The 12,106-nt window shown below is 41.9% G+C and overlaps 1 non-coding gene across 1 annotated transcript; it reads right to left on the bottom strand.

Moving 5' to 3' along the window:
- Positions 1 to 6,930: 6,930 nt before the first annotated feature.
- On the bottom strand, positions 6,931 to 7,003 carry TRNAV-CAC. The gene has a single exon. It is a non-coding gene; the product is annotated as a tRNA-Val (tRNA).
- Between the last annotated feature and the right edge of the window lie 5,103 nt (positions 7,004 to 12,106).

The raw sequence follows: 12,106 nt of genomic DNA, 5'->3' as shown, positions 1-12,106 counted from the left end.
GAATACGCACAAAATCCCAGATAAATGTAGAATAGATTCGAATCGCATGAATGTGACATCAATGTCCTTTGGAAAGAATGGGAGAAATCGCAGCGGTACTATTTCCAAGAATCCCAGTAAGCGATATTTTTAACTTCAGCATTCAAGAAGGTTCAACATTTGTTATTTCGATATCCTATGTACCACTGCATGATCCACTCCCCTTGTTTATAATTTTGTGTTCTTAGCGATATAGACTGTATACATCACACTTTTATATATGAGATTTTAAGACCATTATTGATTTGTATTTGGATTATTGCATTTGAAGGTCATTTATACTTCAATTATGCTTGGTTTGCATTTGGCGTAATCCACAAGGCATAGTACATCAAGTAAGTTCCAGTTCTGTTTTTCTAATTACCCCTTTTTTTTAAAAAAAAAAAGACACCTCCTCTTTTTAGGTACGATTCTCTATAAAAGGACAGATATTCCATTTTGCTGCTCACCACTGAGGAAGGGGCAAGTTCAGCCCCCGAAACGCGTATGGTTTTAGCAGCTATTATTATTTAATGATGATGATGTATAGTCTTGTGTACACGCAGTCTTACCCTTAGGGCCTTAGCTGGCTGATTCAACAAGGGAGGAAAAAGAAGAAGGCACTTTGCCATGGGCCGCAAAGGCCTAGAGAATAAGGCCCCTATTCCAGAGACCAATTTCCTAGCACTTATCAAAATAGAGAATCAAGAAAAATCGAGGAAGGTAGAGGGATCTCAAGGTTCAGAGGGTTCGGGCGAGATATAGAGAATGTGAAGAGAGCAAAATTAATAAATGTGAGGAAAAAGTATCTTTAAAAAAAGGAGGGACATTACCAACCGTGAATTTATAAACTAAGATTTAGAAAAAATTATATGAACCAAATGGATTCTACACTACCATATCTGTGGATATGAACACAGCTGTACTTTGTTTCCAGTTCAAGAGGCGCGCGCCTGAGCAGTGAAATCATCTTAGCCAACCTGTACCTTCCCCTCCGATCACGTGGACACTCTCCGATCACATGACCTGGTTCACGTGGGACAAGGCGGAAGGTCCTAGATACATACTTGGCGTCTGACCGAAGCATCCAAGTGAACCAGAATCGGACCAAACTTCTCCTGGAGGGGTAAAGTACTTATGGTTCAAGCATATATCACATGTATCGATGTTAATACCATCCTTCAGCTGTTATATTGCCCTATAGTATATAGGAAGTAGGCTACATCTTCCGACCCATAGGTGTATATCTCCCATAAGAGATCTCTATTCCACCTGGATACCCTGATTGTCGGAAGGATTTGTAGCTCACGGCATTGCGGACTCAAACAGACCTATACCCTGAACCAGAGCCTTGAGCTCCAACGACCAGGCTACTACTGCATAACCTCAAACATTTGGAGCATTCAGTGACTTTTATATTTTTAATTTTTCCTATGGCGCGATATGTGTGATCTTGTTCTTAATAAATGTTTTATAGTAATCCACTACAGTGGAGCTACTACCACTATTACCTTGTTGAATAAATATTTGCTTTAACACTGTTACAACCTCCTTGTCCATCTGGAGAGTTGAGTGCCCCCTACCACTGTTACGTATCCGGTTAATCACTTTCTCTGCGACTAGGGGTAGGTCGTAAGGGTCGTGCACCACATTCCACTGATACGAGAGGTCAGAGCCACTGTACTTTATCTTTTTCCCTGATGTCCTATTCTTGTCCGCAATTGTGGTACGGCATGTTGTCCTAGTACTTAAGGACACATGATGTACCGGTACGTCATGTGTTGTTCCGATCACCGCCGCCGGTGATCGGTAACCGGTGCCTGCTCAAATCATTGAGCAGGCACCTTGGCTGAATGCGCGGGGGGTCCTGTGACCCCCCCTGTGTCGGCGATCGCCGCAAACCGCAGGTCAATTCAGACCTGCGGTTTGCAGCTTTTACCTGTGGTTGCGGCGGCTGGCGGCGGTGCCATCGGGTTCCCATGCGGCTGTAGGGGGGACCCGATGGCATGGAAGGCATCGCGCTGCCTTCCGGTGACGAGCCTGTGAGATCCAGTCCCCTGGATCTCACAGGCCGGAAGCTGTATGAGTAATACACACAGTATTACTCATACAGCCAATGCATTCCAATACAGAAGTATTGGAATGCATTGTAAAGGATTAGACCCCCAAAAGTTCAAGTCCCAAAGTGGGACAAAAAATAAAGTGAGAAAAAAGTTGAAAAAATAAAGTTAAAAAAAGAAAGTTTTCCCCCCAAAAAATAAAAGTTTCAAGTAAAAATAAACAAAAGCTTCATTTTCCCCCAAAAAAGTAAAAAAAATGGTAAAAAATAGGGGGGGGGAAAAGTATACATATCAGGTATCGCCACGTCCGTATCGACCGGCTCTATAAACATATCACATGACCTAACCCCTCAGATGAATACCGTAATAAATAAAATAAAAAAACTGTGCTAAATAAACAATTTTTTTGTCACCTTACATCACAAAAAGTACAACAGCAAGCAATCAAACAGGCGTTTGCCAACCAAAATAAATATACCAATATAACTGTCACCTCATCCCGCAAAAAATGAGCCCCTACCTGAGACAATCGCCCAAAAAATAAAAAAACTATGGCTCAGAATATGGAGACACTAAAACATCATTTTTTTGGTTTTAAAAAAGCTGTTATTGTGTAAAACTTACATAAATAAAAAAAGTATACATATTAGGTATCGCCGCATCTGTATCGACCGGCTCTATAAAAATATCACATGACCTAACCCCTCAGATGAACACCGTAAAAAATGTAAAATAAAAACTGTGCTAAATTAACCATTTTTTGTCACCTTACACCACAAAAAGTCACATGCACCCCAAAATAGTGCCAATAAAACCGTCATCTCATCCCACAAAAATCATACCCTACCCAAGGTAATCGCCCAAAAACTGAAAAAATTATGGCTTTCAGACTATGGAAACCCTAAAACATGATTTTTTTTGCTACAAAAATGAAATCATTGTGTAAAACTTACATGAAAAAAAAAGTATACATATTAGGTATCGCCGGGTCCGTAATAACTTGCTCTATAAAAATATCACATGACCTAACCCCTCAGGTAAATACCGTAAAATAATAAAAATAAAAACGATGTAAAAAAAGCAATTTTTTGTCACCTTACATCACAAAAAGTGTAATAGCAAGCGATCAAAAAGTCACACGCACCCCAAAATAGTGCCAATAAAACCGTCATCTCATTCTGCAAAAATCATACCCTACCCAAGGTAATCGCCCAAAAACTGAAAAAATTATGGCTCTCAGACTATGGAAACACTAAAACATGATTTTATTTGTTTAAAAAAAGGAATCATTGTGTAAAACTTACATAAATTAAAAAAAGTATACATATTAGGTATCGCCGCGTCCGTGACAACCTGGTCTATAAAAATACCAAATGATCTAACCTGTCAGATGTACAGTACAGACCAAAAGTTTGGACACACCTTCTCAATCAAAGAGTTTTCTTTATTTTCATGACTATGAAGGCATCACAACTATGAATTAACACATGTGGAATTATATACATAACAAACAAGTGTGAAACAACTGAAAATATGTCATATTCTAGGTTCTTCAAAGTAGCCACCTTTTGCTTTGATTACTGCTTTGCACACTCTTGGCATTCTCTTGATGAGCTTCAAGAGGTAGTCCCCTGAAATGGTCTTCCAACAGTCTTGAAGGAGTTCCCAGAGATGCTTAGCACTTGTTGGCCCTTTCGCCTTTACTCTGCGGTCCAGCTCACCCCAAACCATCTCGATTGGGTTCAGGTCCGGTGACTGTGGAGGCCAGGTCATCTGGCGCAGCACCCCATCACTCTCCTTCATGGTCAAATAGCCCTTACTTTCAAAGTTTTCCCAATTTTTCGGCTGACTGACTGACCTTCATTTCTTAAAGTAATGATGGCCACTTGTTTTTCTTTACTTAGCTGCTTTTTTCTTGCCATAATACAAATTCTAACAGTCTATTCAGTAGGACTATCAGCTGTGTATCCACCTGACTTCTCCTCAACGCCACTGATGGTCCCAACCCCATTTATAAGGCAACAAATCCCACTTATTAAACCTGACAGACACACCTGTGAAGTGAAAACCATTTCAGGGGACTACCTCTTGAAGCTCATCAAGAGAATACCAAGAGTGTGCAAAGCAGTAATCAAAGCAAAAGGTGGCTACTTGGAAGAACCTAGAATATGACATATTTTCAGTTGTTTCACACTTGTTTGTTATGTATATAATTCCACATGTGTTAATTCATAGTTTTAATGCCTTCAGTGTAAATCTACAATTTTCATAGTCATGAAAATAAAGAAAACTCTTTGAATGAGAAGGTGTGTCCAAACTTTTGGTCTGTACTGTATGTTGTAAATAACAAAAAGTAAAAACGGTGCCAAAACAGCTATTTCTTGTTACCTTGCCTCACAAAAAGTGTAATATAGAGCAACCAAAAATCATATGTACCCTAAACTAGTACCAACAAAACTTCCACCCTATCCCGTAGTTTCTAAAATGGGGTCACTTTTTTTGAGTTTCTACTCTAGGGGTGCATCAGGGGGGCTTCAAATGGGACATGGTGTCAAAAAAAACAGTCCAGCAAAATCTGCCTTCCAAAAACCGTATGGCATTTCTTTCCTTCTGCGCCCTGCCGTGTGCCCGTACAGTAGTTTACGACCACATATGGGGTGTTTCTGTAAACTACAGAATCAGGGCCATAAATCTTGAGTTTTGTTTGGCTGTTAACCCTTGCTTTGTAAAAGTAAAAAAAAATATTAAAATGGAAAATCTGCCAAAAAAGTAAAATTCGGAAATTGTATCTATTTTCCATTAATTCTTGTGGAAATCCTAAAGGGTTAACAAAGTTAGTAAAATCAGTTTTGAATACCTTGAGGGGTGTAGTTTCTTAGATAGGGTCACTTTTATGGAGTTTCTACTCTAGGGGTGCATCAGGGGGGCTTCAAATGGGACATGGTGTCAAAAAAAACTGTCCAGCAAAACCTGCCTTCCAAAAACCGTATGGCATTCTTTTCCTTCCGAGCCCTGCCGTGTGCCCGTACAGCGGTTTACGACCACATATGAGGTGTTTCTGTAAACTATGGAATCAGAGCCATAAATATTGAGTTTGGTTTGGATGTTAACCCTTGCTTTGTAACTGGAAAAAATTTATTAAAATGGAAAATCTGCCAAAAAAGTGAAATTTTTAAATTGTATCTCTATTTTCCATTAATTCTTGTGGAACACCTAAAGGGTTAACAAAGTTTGTAAAATCAGTTTTGAATACCTTGAGGGGTGTAGTTTCTAGAATGGGGTCATTTTTGGGTGGTTTCTATTATGTAAGCCTCGCAAAGTGACTTCAGACCTGAACTGGTCCCTAAAAATTGGGTTTTTGAAAATTTCTGAAAAATTTCAAGATTTGCTTCTAAACTTCTAAGCCTTGTAACATCCCCCAAAAATAAAATATCATTCCCAAAATGATCCAAACATAAACTAGACATATGGGGAATGTAAAGTAATAACTATTTTTGGAGGTATTACTATGTATTATAGAAGTAGAGAAATTGAAACTTGTAAATTTGCTATTTTTTTTTACAAATTTTGGGTAAATTTGGTATTTTTTTATAAATAAAAATTATTATTTTTGACTTAATTTTACCAGTGTCATGAAGTACAATATGTGACGAAAAAACTGTCTCAGAATGGCCTGAATAAGTCAAAGCGTTTTAAAGTTATCACCACTGGTCAGATTTGCAAAAAACGGCCTGGTCCTTAAGGTGAAATAAGGCTGTGTCCTAAATGGGTTAAAAATATAAAAAATATATATAAAAGTTCAAATCACCCCCTTTCTCTAGAATTTTTTCCAAACATTTTTTTTCAGTAGAAAAATGATATCACTGTAATTATACTGAGCCGTAGAATGAAGGGCACAAGTCTGATTTACCACATAGGGAACGCCATAAAAACAAAACACATAAAACTGTGGCAGAATTGCATTCGTTTCCAATTCTACCTCATTTGGATTTTTTTTCCAGCTTCCCACTACACTGTATGCAATAGTTAAAGGGGTTGTCCGGGTTCAGAGCGGACCTCGGACATACCCATATTTTCACCCAGGCAGCCCCCCTGATGTTAGCTCCGATGCTCTCCCTTGCCCAGCAGTGTGTTCGGTGACGTCACCGGCTAGGATGGACTGGCTTTAGTGCTGCCTAGCCGTTTTACAGGCTAGGGCAGCGCTAAAGCCCGCTCATCAGTGCCGGTGACGTCACAGGGCTCACCGCTTGGCAGCCCTAAGGAGAGCCTGGTACGTCACAGATTCTCCTGAAAATGCCTTTGCCCTGCGCGATTCAGCGTAGGGCAAAGGAGAGCATCGGAGCATGAACTACTCCGATGTTCCTGTCAGGGGGGCTGCCTAGGTGAAAATGGGCATATGTCCGGGTTCAGCTCTGAACCCGGACAACCCCTTTAATGGTGCCATTAAAAAGTACAACATTTCCCACAAAAAACAAGCCCTTATTCAGGTTTGTGAGCAGAAAAATAAAAAAAGCTATGGCTCCAGGAAGGCCGCGAATAAAAAAAAAAACACAAACGGAAAATCGCAAGGTAAAGGGTTAAAAGACAGCCCCACGATTTCGATTTCTTTGCAGGAAAATTTTTGCCACATCTAAAATTTCATCCATTTGCCTAATACTGCAGATTTTCGGTGCACAAATGAAAAATAGAAGGCAAACCCGCCCCCTGGAGGGCGCCATCTACTGTACAACAATAGGAGCTGCAGCCTCGGCCTAATGTTTGACATTTTTACTTCATGTTGGATAAAATAAAAAAATACTCATGCTAATACTGATATAACGTGAAAGAAAATAAAGAAGGATTTTAAAACAAGTGTTTCCGCCCGGGATCGAACCGGGGACCTTTCGCGTGTGAGGCGAACGTGATAACCACTACACTACGGAAACACAGCTGCGAGCAGAACGCTGCTTTTGTTATTTAATACTAGAAATGTACCAGTCTGTCTTTTGCGGAGTCTGAATTTCTTTTTCTTGCTGGTTGCAGTACGTGAAGTGACGCTATCCTATTTTATGAGGAGATTTGCGGGTCTTGCTGTCCCTGCAGGCGAATGGTATGATCCGATACGGCCATTAAGCGGGTTAAACTATCTTTTGAAGGGGTGGCGCCGGCGGATCAGTCCCAGTTCCCCTTTTGTGAGGTTTGTTAGCAATGAGATCATGGAGAAATTCAGAAAACAACGATCCATCCGGAAGGCGTCAGTGACGTCATCCACCACTAGGGGGCAGCACAGCTCTGCGACGCAGTGAAGGGAGGAGGGAGAGCGCCGTTCTGTGACAGGAACTGTTGGCAGTAGGTGGGCAGCGTAGACCCTCCGGGCACTATTCTTAGAGGGAAGAATACCTTGGCACGTATGCCGCATATAGGCATTATGTGGGCATTAGGTTGTTAATGTATAGCAGTAAATTGGCACCATATTTACTATCTGTGCCCTGTATGCAGTAACTGGCAGCTGTAAGGCACTGCTTGGCTGGCTCTGGGCAATGTGTTTTTGTCTGGGCACCCTACATCATTATTTAGAGCTCCACTCCTGCTGCCATTAGCATCCACAGCATCAGAGTGGTTGTCCGCTCCCCCTATAATCCTGTTGGTGATGGCAGTAATTCAGCACGTGGCTGCTGAGGCCACTGATTGGCTGCAGTGGTCAAGTGCTGGCTGCTTGTTAACATAGACCAGGAATGATGTTTTATGTTATTGTTTTTTTCTGAAGTTTTTTTTCTTCTTTTTAGCATGTGCCGCCCATATGCAGTAAAACACTTTGCCGCGGCCCAAGAGCCTGCCCCGATGTTGTGATGGAAGGCATAGGCACCAGGTGAAATGATAATGCAGGTGCCTGGTTCTGTCAGTAAGGAAGTATAGAGAGAGGATGGCAGAGGAAGACGCAGATCTAGGGTGCACCCTTAGCTTGGACCCACCCTTGTTGCACTTAACTGCTCATTTGCATATAAATTAAAAGCAAATGCAAAACAAAAGGTATGCCGAGCTGGCCCCACCGCTATTGTGCCTGGTTTATGACTGTCCGTGCTCTCCCAGAGTAAAATATCTGATTAGTGGGGGTGTGCCACCCGTCAGCTGTTTGAGGAGGCCGCGCTGCTCCTGTGAGTCCTGCGGCCTCCTCACAGCAAACCGAGCACAGCGCAGTATATTGTAAAGTGGCTGTGCTTGGTACTGCAGCCCAGCGGCCTCTCCTAACAGTTGATCGGCGGGGGTGTAAGGTATTGGACCTCCATCAATCAGATATTGATGACCTATCCGGAGAGGACTAGACATCAGTATTCCAGGAAACCCTCTTAAGGGTGCATTCACACGACCTTGTGTAATTTGCAGTCTGCAAAAAATAAGGATGATGACATCCGTATGATGTCCGCGTTGCATCCGTTTTTTTTTTTGGGCGGATCTACTGTAAAAATGCCTATTCTTGTTCGTTTTGCATGTTTTATATTTTTTGCGGGGCTACCGAACGGACATACAGATGCAGGCAGCTCACGATGTGTTGTCTGTATTTTTTGCGGACCAATTGAGATGAATGGGTCCACATCCTATCCGCAAAAAATACCAACCAAAAATACGGTCATGTGAATGGGGCCTAAGGGGTAAAAGAATATGGGTACACTACATTTGTAACAAAATAATAACAAAGACAGGTGCACTCTGAGGTCTTACTAAACCCTCAAACTGATTTTAAAATTGAGAGATTAGCCAACATGTCCTACGGTGTAGGACATGTCTGAGCCTGAGCACCGCGCCAAGGTTTCTCAAGTAGCCCGGGACCCTACACTCTCCTACCTGGGCCATATGGGCAATACCAGGATCCAGTGGGCAAATTACAGGAGCATGAGGCCGACTCACAAACAACTCACCAGTTACCTCCAGCATGTAACCATGCTTGCAATGGGAGGAGGGAGGAGTCTGCGAGTCCCACTCAAGACTGGCTGATAAGGCCCAGGCCTCACAGGTGCACCTAAATGTAGCCTGTAGATGGAAAGCAGGCATATTTAAATTGGAGTTTATACACCTCCAGAAATCTATATATACAAACTAAGAAGACAGGTTGGCATTAGCAGGAGGTGCTTCAAACCCACATGCAGTTGTGCATATATATAGGGGAGCAGATCCTGCACTTGTGGCCCGTTTCTAATGACGATCCCCAGCAAAAATGCATACAGTGGAGGATGCCTGCAGCGAACCACAAGTACCACAATAGACAACCTACATAAGATAGCAATTATGTGGATGTGATAATCAATATAACAAAATAATTGCAAAGACAGGTGCACTCTGCGGTCTTACTAAACCTTCAAACTGATTTTAAAATTGAGAGATTAGCCAACATATCCTATGGTGTAGGACATGTCTGAGCCTGTGCACCTGTCTTTGCTAATATTTTGTTATATTGTTATATTGATTATCACATCCACATAATTGCTACCTTGTGTAGGATGTCTATTGTGGTACTTGTGGTTCGCTGCGGTCATCCTCCATTGTATGCCTTTTTTTCTGGGGATCATCATTAGCAACGGGCCACAAGTGCAGGATCTGCTCCCCTATATATATGCACAACTGCATGTGGGTTTGAGCACTTCCTGCTTGGTTAATACCGCGCCATTCTTTTCAGTTGGTATACACTACATTTGTGCATTAGACTGGCGCACTGCTCAGATGGCGCACTGGTATTAAAGGGGTTCTCTGGGCTATTAATATTGTTGACCTATCCCCAGGATAGGTCATCAATATCAGATCGGCAGAGGTCCAACACCCGGCACCCCCGCCGATCAGCCGTATGAGGAGACGGCGCACTCAGTGTGCATGTGCCGTTTCCCTTCTCTCTTCCTGTCCGCTGCTGCTGTCTATGGTCTTTGCCATAGTCAGCGGCGGTGAACAGGAAGAGAGACGGGAGATGGCACTTGTGCACTGCGCGCACCGTCTCCTTATACAGCTGATAGGCGGGGGTCCTGGTTTTCGGAACCCCGCTGATCGGATATTGATGACCTGTCCTAAGGATAATAATCCTTCATTCTCTTCTGAAAGAAGGATATGGTGTTTGCCTATGGTTTGGGCCTTATGGGTTGGATGACCTATTAGACACAGCTTTTGGGGTCCCAGTTAATGTTGCAGAAGTGCCTCTTCCATAACTACTGCCAAAACCTAATGCCAAAATCATTTTCAGTCTCTCAGAGAAGCCAAATGCCACCAGTAGGTGGCGCTGCACAACAGCCATGAGTAAAAAGGTATCAGTGTTGTACGACAGGAAACTGCAATTATTAGTATTCCTCATTATTTATAGACATTTGCTTTTCTTTTGCATGTATAATATATGTGTGGTATGTTTAGTGTATTTTGCAAGGGGTAAGCATAGAATAGGTTCACCCCGGGTAAGTTATATGTAATCCTTTTAGAGGTTGCTGTGGAATATTATGCAGTAACAGAAGCAGTGCAGCTTGTCCTGCTATGTTTTTTTTAGCTCCAAAATCACTACAATGGCAGTTACAGAAACATCGAAAGTCGGCCGACTTGCCTGTGTCTGTAAGCCCGACCACCGTAAACTGGCGGTTAATCCCAGTGAGATTGGTGAGGCAGTATTTAGAAGCGTCCTCTTGCATTTGCTATGGACTATATGGATATGAGTTTGGGAGCCTAGTGAACTACAACGCCATGAAGTAATACACAGGCGTTTGGTTTATGGGTGACTATTATAGTGACATGACATCACTTTCTATGACTGGAAGACCTTTTTAAGCAAAGGAAAAGTGTGTTACTAGAAATTCCCTGAAATAGTACTATGAATGTTTTTCTACCATTATATTTGCCACCGATCTGAAAATACAACTGGACTGCTGTAGAAATTAAAATTCTCTATGGCTTCTCTGTCACCAGGCTTAGAGAGCAGTGATTAATAGCATTCTCTGTGTAAGTGTGTATACAGGGATAGCTGTCAGTCAGTGATAGCTGTACACAGGAGAGCTGTTATCAGTGATTGATAGCATTCTCTGTGTAAGTGTGTATACATAGATAGCCGTCAGTCACTGATAGTTGTACACAGGGGAGGTGTTATCAGTGATTGATAGCATTCTCTGTGTAAGTATGTATACAGAGATAGCTGTACACGGGGAGGTATAATCAGTGACTGATGGCATTCTTTGTGTAAGCATGTATACATAGATAGCGGTCAGTCACTGATAGTCGTACCCAGAAGAGGTGTTATCAGTGATTGATAGCATTCTCTGTGTAAGGGCTCATGCACACGACCATATGGCTTTTTCAGTGTTTTGCGGTCCGTTTTTTACGAATCCATTGTTCCGTTTTTTGTTTCCGCTTCCTTTCCGTTTTTCCGTATGCCATATACAGTATACAGTAATTACATAGAAACAATTGGTCTGGGCATAACATTTTCAATAGATGGTTCAGCAAAAACGGATACGGAAGACATACAGATGCATTTCTGTATGTGTTCTGTTTTTTTTGCGGACCCATTGACTTGAATGGAGTCAAGCACCGTGATTTGCGGACAAGAATAGGACATGTTCTATCTTTTCATAGTATGGAAATACTGAAACGGAATGCACACGGAGACACTTCATTTTTTTTTGCTGAACCATTGAAATGAATGGTTCAGTATATATACCGCATACTGAACTCAGAAAACGGCCAGTATACTGAACGCAAAATACTGTAGTGTGCATGAGCCCTAAGTGTGTATACATAGATAGCTGTCAGTCACTGATAGTTGTATACAGGGGAGGTGTTATCAGTGATTGATAGCATTCTCTGTGTAAGTGTGTATACATAGATAGCTGTCAGTCACTGATAGTTGTATACAGGGGAGGTGTTATCAGTGATTGATAGCATTCTCTGTGTAAGTGTGTATACATAGATAGCTGTCAGTCACTGATAGTTGTATACAGGGGAGGTGTTATCAGTGATTGATAGCATTCTCTGTGTAAGTGTGTATACATAGATAGCTGTCAGTCACTGATAGTTGTATACAGGGGAGG

This window comes from Bufo bufo, chromosome 1 (assembly GCF_905171765.1).
Source record: "Bufo bufo chromosome 1, aBufBuf1.1, whole genome shotgun sequence".
In the NCBI taxonomy this organism is placed as follows: Eukaryota; Metazoa; Chordata; class Amphibia; order Anura; family Bufonidae; genus Bufo; species Bufo bufo.
This window is presented reverse-complemented; position numbering and strand designations above follow the sequence as displayed.